Here is a 13,383-nt window from a genome sequence, read left to right on the forward strand (position 1 = left end):
TACCAGGTAAAGCTCCTTTGATAGCTCCAAAAAAAGAGTTGATTAGATGTTTATCAAAATTAGCACCGAGTTAAGATTTTTTTGTCTTCTTTTCCTCTAAATCATATAATGGTGCCTTCTTTCTTTCTCATAAAACCCCTTGCCTTCCCACAGGAATGGGACACTTTTCTGGTTACTCCAGAATGCTCCCCAAATTGCACAAGACCCCAAATAAGGGTCTTTGTTCTGTTTTAGTTTAACTCCTTTTCTCAGTAGACAGCCCATAGGCCATCAGAGCCTCACCAAGTCCCACAGCCACTGGGACAGAGTTTGCTCATAGAAGTCCTGAGGCCCAGCTTTCTGTTGTCGCTCTAATTTTTAGTTTGATATTTGAGATCTTATCAACACTTAGATAATTTTTGCAGCACTTTCCAAAACAATCACAAGGTATAAATAATTTAACTTCAATCCCAAAGTAGAGTTTATTTATGGGGAAAAAAATAACTAAGTTTGGCTTTCTTGAAATGACATGTTTGTATCATGGTGCATAAATCTACAGATCCAAGTAGCTCAAAGAACTCCAAGTTGGGATGCAAAGAGATCTACACTGAAACATATTATATCAAACTGGTTATAAGACAAAGAGAAAAATCTTAAAGGCAGCAAAAGAGATCCAACTCTTCACATACAAAGGAGACTTGGTAAGATTAATAACAAGTTTCTCCTTAGAGATGATGGAGGCCCAATGACAGTGGGATGACATTTTAAAGTGCTGGAAGGAAAACTGTCAATCAAGAATTTTATACTCAGGGGCGCCTGGGTGGCTCAGTGGGTTGGGCTGCTGCCTTCGGCTCGGGTCATGATCTCAGGGTCCTGGGATCGAGTCCCGCATCGGGCTCTCTGCTCAGCAGGGAGCCTGCTTCCTTCTCTCTCCCTCTCTGCCTGCCTCTCAGTGTACTTGTAATTTCTCTCTGTCAAATAAATAAATAAAATCTTTAAAAAAAATTTAAAAAAAAAGAAGTCTATACTCAGCACAATAGTTGTTCAAAACTGAGGGAGAAATTAAGACACTCCCAGATAAACAGAATCTGAGGGGTATTTGTTACCACTAGACCTGCCATACTAGCAACGTTAAAAGGAGTCCAATTTGAAACAAAATGACATCAGACAATAACTCAAAGCTGTATGAACAGAAATCTCCAGTAAAGGTGAATACATGGGAAATACAGAAGCCAGCATTGTTGTATTGTTATTTTGTGCTTATGCTTTTTTATTTCCAAATGCTCAAAAAATAAATGTATAAAACAGAAATCTATGTTATTAGGCAAAAAAATGTAGAGAGATGCGATTTGTGATGATAATATAAGGAAAAGATCAGAACTGTATAGAACTGTGTAGAGAAGAGTTTAACTACTGAAATTAAGTTGGTATCAATTCAAATTAGGCTATTATAAATTAGGATATTAAATGTAATCCCCATGGTAACAACAAAATATCTAAAGAATATACACAAAAGGAAATGAGATGGGAATCAAAATGATTCATTAAAAAAACAACTAAATGCAGAAGAAGAGAATACTGGAGGAAATGAGAGACAAAAGCCTACAGAAAGCAAATAGCCAAATGGCAGAAGTAATCTTTCTATTACTTTCATTTCCATGATGATGGATGATGTCATTCCACATCAGTAGTTACTCTGAATGTTAATAAAGTCTCTAATAAAAGGCAGAGATTGGCAGATTAGATTAGTAAAATGTGATCCAATTGTATTCTATCTACAAGAAACTCAACCTATATACAAATATGCAAATAGATTGAAAGAGAAAAGATGGAGAAAGATATTCCATGGAAAATGTAATCCACAGAGAATTGTGGTAGCTATACTAACATGAGACAAATAGACTTTATTTAATGGAATAAATTTCTAGAGGTTCACAAATTACATAAACTGAAGAAAAAATAGTAAATCTCAACAGATATATAACAAGTAAAGAGATCGGATCAGTGATCAAAATCCTCTCAATGGGATACCCACTCTCACCACTTTTATGCAACATAATATTAGAAATCCTAGCTAGAGCAATTAGGCAAGAAAAAGAAATAAAATACACCCAAACTGGGAAGGAAAAAGTAAAACTATCACTATTTGCAGATAGCATGATATTTTATGTAGAAAATCCTAAAAACTCCACAAAAAAAAACTGTTGGAATAAATAAATTCAGTAAAGTTTCAGGGCACAAAGTCAATATACAAAAACCTGTTGTATTTCTGTACACTAATAATGATAAGAAAGAGGAATTAAGAAAATAATCCTATTTACACTTGCAACAAAAAGAATAAAATACCTAGGAGTAAATATGACCAAGGAGGCAAAAGACCTTATACTGAAAACTACAAAGACATTGATGAAAGAAATTGAAAAAGACATATAAATGTAAAGATAATCTGTCCTCATGGATAGATGTCCATGGATAAAATGTCCATACTACCCAAAGAAATCTAAAGATTCAATGTAATCTCTGTTAAAATTCTAATGGCATTTTTCACAGAAATAGAATAAACAAATCCTAAAATATATATGGACCTAAAAAAAGCCCTGAGTAGCCAAGGTAATCTCAAGAAAGAAGAACAAAGTGGAGGCATCATGTTCCCTGATTTCAAATGATATTAAAAAGCTGTAGTAATCAAAAAGCATGGTATTGGCATAAAAACAGACACACAGATCAATAGGATAGATAGCCCAGATATAAATCCATGCATGTATGGTTAATTAATTTTCAAGGAGCCAAGGATATACAATGGGAAAAGAACAGTCCCTTCAATAAATGGTGTTAAGAAAACTGGACAGCCACGGCGAAGGAATGAAACTGAACCACTACCTTACACTATACATAAAAATTAATACAAAAAATGGATTGAAGACTTGAATGTAAGACTGAAGCCATAAAACTCCTAGAAGAAAACCATAAAACTCCTGGTAAGCTCCTTGACATAAGTCTTTGCAATTAATTTTTGAATCAGTAAAAGCAAAAGTGATGAAAGCGAAAACAAACAAGTGGGACTACATCAAACTAAAAAAACTTCTGCACAGCAAAGGAAACCATCAACAAAATGAAAAGACAACCTACTGAATAGGACAAAATATTTGCAAATCATATATCTGCTAAGAGGTTAATGTATAAAACATATAAAGAATCCATACAACTCAACATCAAAACAAACAATTCAGTTTTTAATTGATCTTCTGTACAGAAGATCTGAATAGACATTTTTCTCAAAAAGACATACAGATGGTCAACAGGTACATGGAAATATGCTCAACATCACTCAACATCAGGAAAATGCAAGTCAAAACCACAGTGAGATATCACCTCACACCTGTTAGAATGGCTGGTATCAAAAAGACGAGAAATAACAAATGTGGACAAGGATGTGAAGAAAAGGAGACCATCACACACTGCTGGTGGGAACCGAAGTACAACCACTATGGAAAACGATATGGAAGTTCTCCAAAAAGTAAAAATAGAACTACTATACAATCCAACAATTCCACTTCTGGGTATTTAGTCAAAAACCAAAAACACTGATTTGAAAAGTTGTCCGTACCCTCATGTTCACTGCAGCACTGTTTGCAATAGCCAAGACACGGAAATAACCCAAGTGTCCATCAGTAGATGAATGGGTAAAGAAGGTGTGTCTCATATATAAAATGGAATATTATTCAGCCAAAATCTTCCCATTGGTGACAATATGGATGGAATTTTAGGCCAATTATACTAAATGCAATGAGTCGGTTAGAAAAAGACAAATACCATACGATCTCAGTTACATGTGGAATCTAAGAGAAAAAAAAAAAAAAAGCTCAGATACAGAGAACAGATTGTTGGTTGCCAGAGGCAGAGGGTAGGGATCGGAAAAATGGGTGTAGGAGGTCAAAAAGTACAAACTTCCAGTTATAAAATAAGGAAATCATGGGGATGTAATAAATATAGCATGGCCACTACAGTTAATAATATCAAATTGTATATTTGGAAGTTGCTAAGAGACTAAATCATTATAAGAAAAACTAGAATTGAGAAATTAATTCAGTAAGAACTGAATTAAAATATACATGTTCCTTAGCCCCTCCTTTGCCCCTGCCTACTTCCCACAAACCAAATAGTCCAACTTAATGTTAACTTAAAGCAAGAAAGCAAGCAAGAAAGAAAACCTCTCAGCAAAGAGAAGTCCAGAACCATGTGCCCTCACTTGTGAATTCTATCAAAACATTAAAAGAATTAACACCAACCCTTTTCAAATGCTTCTAAAAAGTTAAAGAGGAAAGAACATGTCCAAACTCATACCTTGATACTAACTCAAGGTAAGACACCACTAGCAAATAACACTGTAGACTAATATCCTTATAAATACTGATGCAAAGTCCACAAGAAAGTACTAGCAAACTGCATCCAACAGCATATTAAAATGATTATACATCACCACCAAGTGAGATTTAGTCCAGGAATGCAACATAAGAATATCTACCAATGTAATGCATCACCTTAATACAAAAAAATACATGATGGTCTCAATTGAACAGAAAGGCATTTGACAAAATCCAACACTCTTCCATAATAATAATTTAAAAACACTAAGAAAACTAGAAATAGAGGGAACTTCTTCAACATGATAAAGGTCATTAAAACCTATTACTTGTAGCTAGAGCAATTAGATGAAGGAAAGAAAAGTCATTGAAATTAGGAAGAAGTAAAACTATTGCTATTCACATATTATATGATCCTATGTATAGAAATATATCAAATGTATAAAATATCTAGAAAATCCCAAATACATAAAATACATAGAAAATCCATAAGAAAGCTACTAAATCTATGGAGAAATATCTACTCATGTCTTCTGCCATTTCTTGACTGGATTATTTATTTTGGGGGTATTGAATTGGTTAAGTTCTTTGTAGATCTTGGATACTAGCCCTTTATCTGAGAAGACATTTGCAAATATCTTGTCCTATTCTGTTAGGGTGATGGAATGGGGTAACTGAGCAATGGGCATTAATCCTCAATGGGCACGTTAGGTAATGAGCACTGGGTGTTATACGCAACTGATGATCACTGAACTCTACCACTGAAAGTAACAATATACTATACGTTAGTTAACTGAATTAAAAGAAAAGAAGGCTACTAAGTCTAATATACAAATTTAGCAAAGTTGCAGGATACAAGATTAACATTCAAAAATCAGTTGTCTCTATATATGTGTAATGAACAATATGAAAAAGATATTAAGAAAGCAATTCCATTTGCAGTAGCATCTAAAATCATAAAATACCAATAAAATAATATAATGCCTAGAGTTAATTTAAACTAGAGTCAACTTAAATTTAAACTATAAGACGTTTCTGAAAGATCTTTAAAAAGAGCTAAATAAATGGAAAGACATCTTGTGTTAGTGGATAAGAAGGCTCAATACTACTCAAAGCAACCTCCGGATTCAGTGCAATTCCTGTCAAAATTTCAACCACATTTTTTAATTTTTTGCAAAAAAATTTTTAATTTTAATTTAATTTTAATTTTAATTTTTTGCAAAAGCCGATTTTTAAATTCAAATGGAATTACAAGAAGCTCTGAATAGCCAAAGAAATCTAGGAAAAGGGGGACAAAGTTGGAAGACTCCCACTTTCTAATTTCAAACATACTACAAAGCTACCGATACCAAAACCTTGTGGTTTGGTATTAGCACAAATACAGACTTATATGCTAATGGGATGGTACTGACAGTCCAGAAGTAAACCCACATTTCTGTGGTCAATTGATTTCAATAAGGGTGCCAAGTCCCTTCATTAGGGAAAAGAATGGTTTCTTCCACAGATGGTTTGTGAAAGTGGATTTCCACATGCAAAGAAGAAGCTGTACCATTACTTCATACCATATACAAAATGATTAAAATCAACCAACAATCTAAATATAAGAGCCAAAACTATAAAACTGTTAGAAGAAAACACAAGAGTAAATGTTCATGAACTTGGATTTTGCAGTAGGTTCTTAGATATGACACCAAAAGCCCAAGGAGGGGATTGTACTAAGTGAAGTAAATCAAGCAGAGAAAGACAATTATCCTGTGGTTTTCACTCATATGTGGAACACAAGGAATAGAGCCGAGGACCACAGGGGAAGGGAGGGAAAGCTGAAGGGGGAGAAATCAGAGAGGGAGAAGAACCATGAGAGACCCTGGACTCTGGGAAACAAAGTGAGGGTTGCAGAAGGGAGGGAGGTGGGGGGGTGGGGTAGTCGGGTGATGGGTATTAAGGAGGGCACGTGTGGTGATGAGCACTAGGTCTTATATACAACTAATCAAAACCTAATGATGTACTGTATTCTGGGTAATTGAATATAATTTAAAAAAACACAAACTTCATAAATTGGATTTCATCAAAATTAAATTATTTTTATGTGCCAAAGGACATTATCAAGAAAGGGAAAGACACTGGAAATGCAGCTTGAAGGCAGACAAGACAAGAGGCACACAGACATAGGCGTGCTGTACACTCACCACTGTGTGATTACTCTGAGTCAGGTTAACGGGCTTTAAAGGCCTCTGGGGCTATGTTGCCCTACAAAGCTGAAAAGTTAGAGGATATAATGAATTGCCCTTCTCAGGAAGCCTTTAATTCTCAACTCCTTTGGAAACAGACTCCATTTTTATAGGGTTGGTGGTTCTGATTTTTCTTTATTTTAATCTTATGAAAAGTTAATAAGTTCCTACTTCCCCACAGCCCCCTCTTTTTTTAATTTATTTTTTATTTTCAGCATAACAGTATTCATTATTTTTGCACCACACCCAGTGCTCCATGCAATCCGTGCCCTCTATAATACCCACCACCTAGTACCCCAACCTCCCAACCCCCGCACCTTCAAAACCCTCTGATTGTTTTTCAGAGTCCATAGTCTCTCATGGTTCACAGCCCCCTCTTATCCCATTGGGGATATTTTCATTCATTATCATTGTTAAAAGATGGGCTCTGGAGCCAGGCTGTTTTGCATCTTTACTAAACTCTTCAGACCTTAGTTTTCTCATCCAGAAAATGGAAATAACAATAGAAACTGCATTCTGGTGCTGCTGTGAGGATTAAATCAAGGCAGTAAAGAACCTAGCATACCGCTAGTACATAGCAAGCCCTCTAAAAATGCTAACGATTCTTATCCCACACTATCCTAATTATCCAGAAGGTTAAGTTGCCTTTTTAGCTTAACCTTGAATGGCAGGGAGCACTTATTCAATTCACATTCCCTCATCCAAGCTTCATTACTCTGCATCATGAAGAAAGTGGGGGGAAAGGTTATAGAACACAATTCTGGCTTAATTATATTTGTAATTCCCATGGTGCAATCTTTAAAGTACCATTTATCTACAATTGTTAATCAGAATTATACACAGCAATGTGTGTAGTGAAAGCCTAATACCTCGATCCATACAATTGCCAGAATGTTCTGACTGATTTAGGGTGGTGATACAAAGTTTAAGGTTTGGTTGGGTCCAAATCTCTCAGCAGTGATTTCTAAAGGCATGTTGAATTTGCCAGCATTTTGGCTGTCAACTAAATCCTTAGTTAGAATAAGTTAAGATATGAGAGGCTCGTGTTCTCATATTTGAGTTATCAATTACTTGAATGGTCACTTAACAACAAAAACCTATTTAATAACACTCTCACTCTCTCGTGCTCTCTCTCTCACTCTCAAATAAATAAATAAAATATATATATTTTTTAAAAAAAAGGTGGGGTAGAGGGAGGCACGTACCAGGGTGGCTCAGTTGATTAAGTGTCTATCTTCAGCTCAGGTTGTGATCTCAGGCTCCTGGGACAGAGAGCCCCAGAATGGGCTCCCTGCTCAAGCAGGGAGTCTACTTCTCTCTCTCCCTCTGCCCCTCCCTCTGCTCATGCTCTCTCTGGCTCTCTCTCAAGTAAACAAATAAAATCCTTAAAATACAATTTAAAAAATAAAAAATAGACTAATAACAAAACACAAATCTAGTCTCCATTGTTTTGTTTAGATGCTATCCACTTAATACTGATTAATGCAAAAATTTAATTCATACCATGTTGCCTTTGAATTCTACCCACAACTTTTGGGATATCAAGACCGATTATTCTTGACAACAGCAGACCTTTCCAAAGTACCACAGGGTGAGAAACTTCTCAGAAACCAGGGTTCTATAAGGAGACAGACATAATAGCTCATTTCCCAATGAAACTAGCAGGGGGTCAGTGTCTTCCAGTTAAGCTTTGAGGAAAAAGCCATTAGATTTCTTCATGACATTTCAGAGTTTGGATGACCTTCAATTAGAAACAAAGAACACCCTGAAAATAGATAACATCTGCTCACCCTGAAATATTAAAAAAAAAAAAAACCTAAAAATATTCAGAACTACCAGTATGTTCATTGAATGAAGATTGTGCCTCCAACCCACCTCCAAAATCTATTTACTGAGAACTCAGCAGCAAGATAGAAAAAACAATAAAAGGGAATTAAGAAAAAGAATAATGGTCAATTGCTCACAGAGGAATAGGATCCCCCCAAAGTGAAAGACAATATAAAGAATGGGAGAAAATGTTCGCAAATTATTTACCTGATAATATACAGAATATATCAAGAACTCTTACAACTCAACAAAAAATAGACAACATACTTAAATGATGAGCAAAGGACATGCATAGACATTTCCCCAAAGAAGATCTACAGATGGCCAATAAGCACATGAAAATATGTTCACCTTTATTAGCCATTAAGGAAATACAAATCAAAACGGGAGATACCACTTCACACCTATTAGGATGTGTGAAAATTAATAAAGGGAAATCCCACTAAAGTAGAGTCCTGAGGCTAGTAAGGCGAGCCATACAGAGGCAGTACAGGGAAAATGAGAGAGATTTAATTCTTGCAAAGTTTCCATATGCTTAGAGATAAATACCTCCTTCTCAGAAAGAGAACGGAGAGAGAACAATTCTTCAGGGAGTAAGGGTTGTTTGAGCAAAAACAGAAGAAACAGTTCACCCAGAAATAACAATTTTAAGCCTGCCTGCACAACTATTTCTGTATTTCAGGTGCCCTAAAATAGGTCAGCCACTAAAGAGTGACGACCACAAAGTAATGACATTGTTCTGGTCAGCTTCCTTGTATATAAGCTGTCTCTAATAAACTCCACCTGTTTTCTTTCTCTTGAATTCAAAGTTCATTTCTATGACATTGAGACTCAAGAACCTGGTTTCAGGGGTCCCATAACAATACCACTCAATGCCAATTACAGCAGAATTGTCAATTATGGACCCCAAAAGAATTGTCAGTTATAGACCCCATCAATTATAGGGTCCCAAAGGGAACAGATGTATGCGGCATCTCCTCCAGGAAATTCACCACCGCCCCCCCCACCCGCAACTCAGCCAATGAGAAATCATCCTCACCCTGAACTCTAGCTCTTCAAAAGTCTTTCCCTCAAAATAATCCCTCCTAATTTTCTCCCTCCTCTTCATAAAATAACATTCCTCTCCTTTGTTTATTGGACTTGCCAATGGCTTTGCCATAGCTTGCATGTCCCAATTTGTAATTCTCTGTTATTCCTAAATAAACCCATTTTTACTGGTAAAATAATTATATTTCATTGTTAACATTATGGTTATAATCATTTTTCAAAGGAACATAAACAGTTAGGATGTAGAAAAATCGGAACCCTTGTATAGAGCTGGTGGGAATGTGAAATGGTATAGTCACTACAGAAAAAAGTTGGCCAGCTCTTTAAAAAGCCACACAGAATTACCCCAAGACCCAACAATTTCACTCCTAGGTATATACGCAGAGGAATTGAAAACAGGGGTTCAGACACTTGTAGAGCAATATTTTCAGCAGGATGATTCACAACAGCCAGGCGGCCCAAGTATCGAACAGATGATTGGATAAACAGAATGTGTTCTGGTATGGGTCATGGCATATGATTCAGCCATAAAATGTAATGAAGTTCTGGTTGGAGCTGAGACTTGCAGACAGAGGGTCAGGAGGCCACACCTGTCATGCCTGTTTGTCCTCAGCTGGCTTCTTGCTTGGGAACTCATCCTAAGACTCATTTCTGCCCCAAGGACTGCCTTAGTGCCTGCTGGCGTCCAGGAATCCCCGTTCAGCAAGCTCCACACACTTTCCAAGGAAGCAGCGTCCTCTGAATGCCACTTCTTACCACAGCAGTGAGGGGCAGGCATCCCTTTAAAAAAAGAAATAATACAGTTCTGGCATATGCTATGATATGGATGAACCTTGAAGATGAGATAGGGAAGCTGAGGGGACTCTGTTTTTAGAAAGGCTCTATCTCTGCTGCTTTTCTGTTGGGCCCCATTTCCTCATGTTCTGTATTTTGCATCTGTGTAACCCAAAGGAGTTATGTTCCCACTCCAAGGGGGAAGCACATCAGTTAGTCATTCTCTGAGTTTTTCCCAGGTCCCCAAACACCTGATAATATCTAAGAAGAACCGGAACCCAAACATGTACCAGGACATTAGATTCAAACAAACCTCAGCTAACGCTAGCATCGATACCCTCTACCATTGATGATTTATGAACTAAGACCTCTGGTTCACCTTTCGCTTGCCTTTGATCAGACCCTACCCTGGATTCCTGAAGGAACATGTACTCTGGACCCCTCCCCCCTAACTCCAAGTAACAACAAGAATTGTTCTCTTTTCCTTCCCTAGGCTACTGGACATTCTGCCTCCCACAATTAATCACTATTCAGTAACCTCTGCTTCTACTTTCTCCAGCTCAAGTTTGATTTTGGTTTTTTCCTATGCAAAACCAAGGACACTCTTGGAGGGACCTGTGGGGACCTCCCTCTAGGTCCTCAGACCCAACTTTCTTGCATCAAAAACATTATGCTAAGTGAAAGTAAGCCAGACACAAAGAGCCAGATACTATATGACTCCACTTGCACAAAATTTGTAGAATAGGCAAATTGATAAAGGTGGAAAGTAAATGGGTTACTAGGACTTTTGGGAGCGGGGGTAGGGAGTAATTGCTTAATGCTTACTGAGTTACTCTTTGGGAAAATTAAAAATTTGGCGATATATATAACGGTTTTGTTTGCACAACACTGTGAATATAATTAACACCACTGAACTGTGTGCTTACAAGGCTTAAAATGGCAAAACTTATACACAGTTTACTATAAAAAATATGTTATTAGGAAGAATTTGTTTCTCAAACGAAGGGGACGCTGTTAGCAGAGTAAAAGTCATTAAATAAAACCCGAACTATCTCGTCTAGGAGATAGTTTAAACTGCTTATATTAGCCTTAATGTAGCCCTCGCTATTCATTTTCATCGGAAACAAGTATAGGGAGCTGGGGAGAAGAGAAAGCGTGTAACTAGCTTAACTGCCTCTTTGCCTAGAATGCTTAATTCAGTTCTTGCATTTCTTCATAGCAAGGGGGGTAAATGAAAATGGAAATCTCAGAACCCCCTGCAAGTGATTTGCATTGTTGCTGTCAATTGAATTTATTGGGATTTAAAAGCGCCGCCTTCTTATTAAACTCAGAATACAAACATGGTCATATCTTATTTGTTTGCGGTAAATACTCAGCTTTCAAAACCAGATTAGCAGGAGATTCTGTTATTTTCTCTTGCCAGATGGGCTCCTGCTGAACTGTCCTAGAAGCAAGCATGGGGGTCCACGGGTCTCACAAAGCCAAGGGAAGACCAGCTTCCATTCTCAAGGGAGTAACTAGCTCAGTCCACATGTGTGATTGCTCCTCATCACCACAAGATGGCGCTGTCAGATCACACAGAAGCATAATAAAAGCGGCGTTCCAATTTTCTCTTTACTTCTTGTTTTTCAGAGAGTGAGCCTTGGTTTCCCTTACTCCCCGGTTCTTTCAGTTCTCATACCAAGACTAAGATGCACCCAAGACTGGTTCTGGAATTTGCTATTCCACAGTTCCCTGGTCTTCCCACGGCACCCACATCACCCAGAGGTCTTAGAAGTCCACACAATACAAGAGACCGGACAATAGGGTTACTTGCCCTCCTCCTAAGGAAGCTTCCCTTCAGTTATGCCAGAGGGCCTGCACCTTCCTTTTAGGATGAATCGTTTCCTTCCGTGACACAGAGATGATGTGAGGACATCCCCTCAGTGAGTCAACAGAAAGGGGGCTAAGACAAAGCAAACTTCATCTTTGGGGACAATCTAGTCCATCAGAAAGTGCCTCAAGCACTTTTTCCTCTGACAAAGGTCATTCTAAAATGAAAGCTGCCTCGGGGATCTCCTGGGCTCACAAGACTAGGCAGCCCTGTTCCCTGCCTGCATGAGGGCATCTCAGAGAGGCCGTATTCTCTTTGCTGAAACCATCTGAGGACACCAGAAATCAAAGCATAGAGTTTGGGGAGGGTCCTTGAGAAGGTCACAAAGGAAGGCGGGCTATGCTACAAAGGAAGGTAGCATAAACTAGAAAGAGCTGGGAAAAAAGGAAAAGATAATTAGCCCAAACTGCTCACCAGCACCTATCTTTCTCACACATGCACACACACACACAGGCTCTGGTTCATGTACCTCTCTGCCTTCTAGGGGATATCCTTGGCCTTGAACATTCCTCTTCTTTGATTAAGCTTTTTCTTTTCAGAAAATTGTAGACTCCCATGTCGTTTAAGAAACAACCCAAGGGGCAAGTGGGTGGCCAACTGGTTGAGCTGGTTGAGTCATACTCTTGATCTCAGCTCTGGGCTTGATCTCAGGGTCCTGGAGCCTACGAAAGAGAAAAACAAACAAACAACATGAAACAAAAAGAAAATAGAAGAAGAGGAGAGGAGAAAAGAGAAGAGAAGAGAAGGAGAGGAGAGGAGAGAAAAGGAAAGAAAAAGAGGGAGGGAAAGAAGGGAGGGAGGAAGGGGGAGAGAAAGAGAAAGAAAGAGCACAGAGACAGCCCAGCCCCTCTGCCCTTTATTCAGAATCCTGCACTGGGAACATTCTGCCAAACTACAGTGCAGTATCGCAGCCAGGATACTGACATTGACACGGTCCCATACAGAACATTTCCATCACCACAAGGGTCCCTGCTGTTCCCACTTACCCCCTTCCTAAACCCTGGCAACCACTAACCTGTGCTCCATTTCTGTAATTTGTCATTTCAAGAATGTCACATAAAGTTAGTCCTACAGCGTGGAACCTCTTGAGATTAGCTCTTTTCACTCAGCATAATTTTCTGGAGAGTCTCACAGGCTGTACTTTTCATTGCTAAATACTGCGCCCTGGACCCGCCTTTTTTAACCTGGATACCTAACCAGGGATGGAGAAGGGAAGAAGCACACAGAAGGAGGGGTCCAGAGCCACTGCTAGAGGTGTGGGGCGGGGCATAGGTCAGGACCGCCCAGGCGG

General features: G+C 38.3%; 1 long non-coding RNA gene across 1 annotated transcript; it reads right to left on the minus strand.

Moving 5' to 3' along the window:
- Positions 1 to 9,355: 9,355 nt before the first annotated feature.
- LOC131834459 (uncharacterized) lies at positions 9,356 to 13,341 on the minus strand. Its single transcript, XR_009354887.1, has 3 exons — positions 13,108 to 13,341; positions 12,562 to 12,754; positions 9,356 to 10,225 (listed from the first exon to the last, which is right to left on the minus strand). It is a non-coding gene; the product is annotated as an uncharacterized LOC131834459 (long non-coding RNA).
- Between the last annotated feature and the right edge of the window lie 42 nt (positions 13,342 to 13,383).

This window comes from Mustela lutreola, chromosome 6 (assembly GCF_030435805.1).
Source record: "Mustela lutreola isolate mMusLut2 chromosome 6, mMusLut2.pri, whole genome shotgun sequence".
NCBI lineage: Eukaryota > Metazoa > Chordata > Mammalia > Carnivora > Mustelidae > Mustela > Mustela lutreola.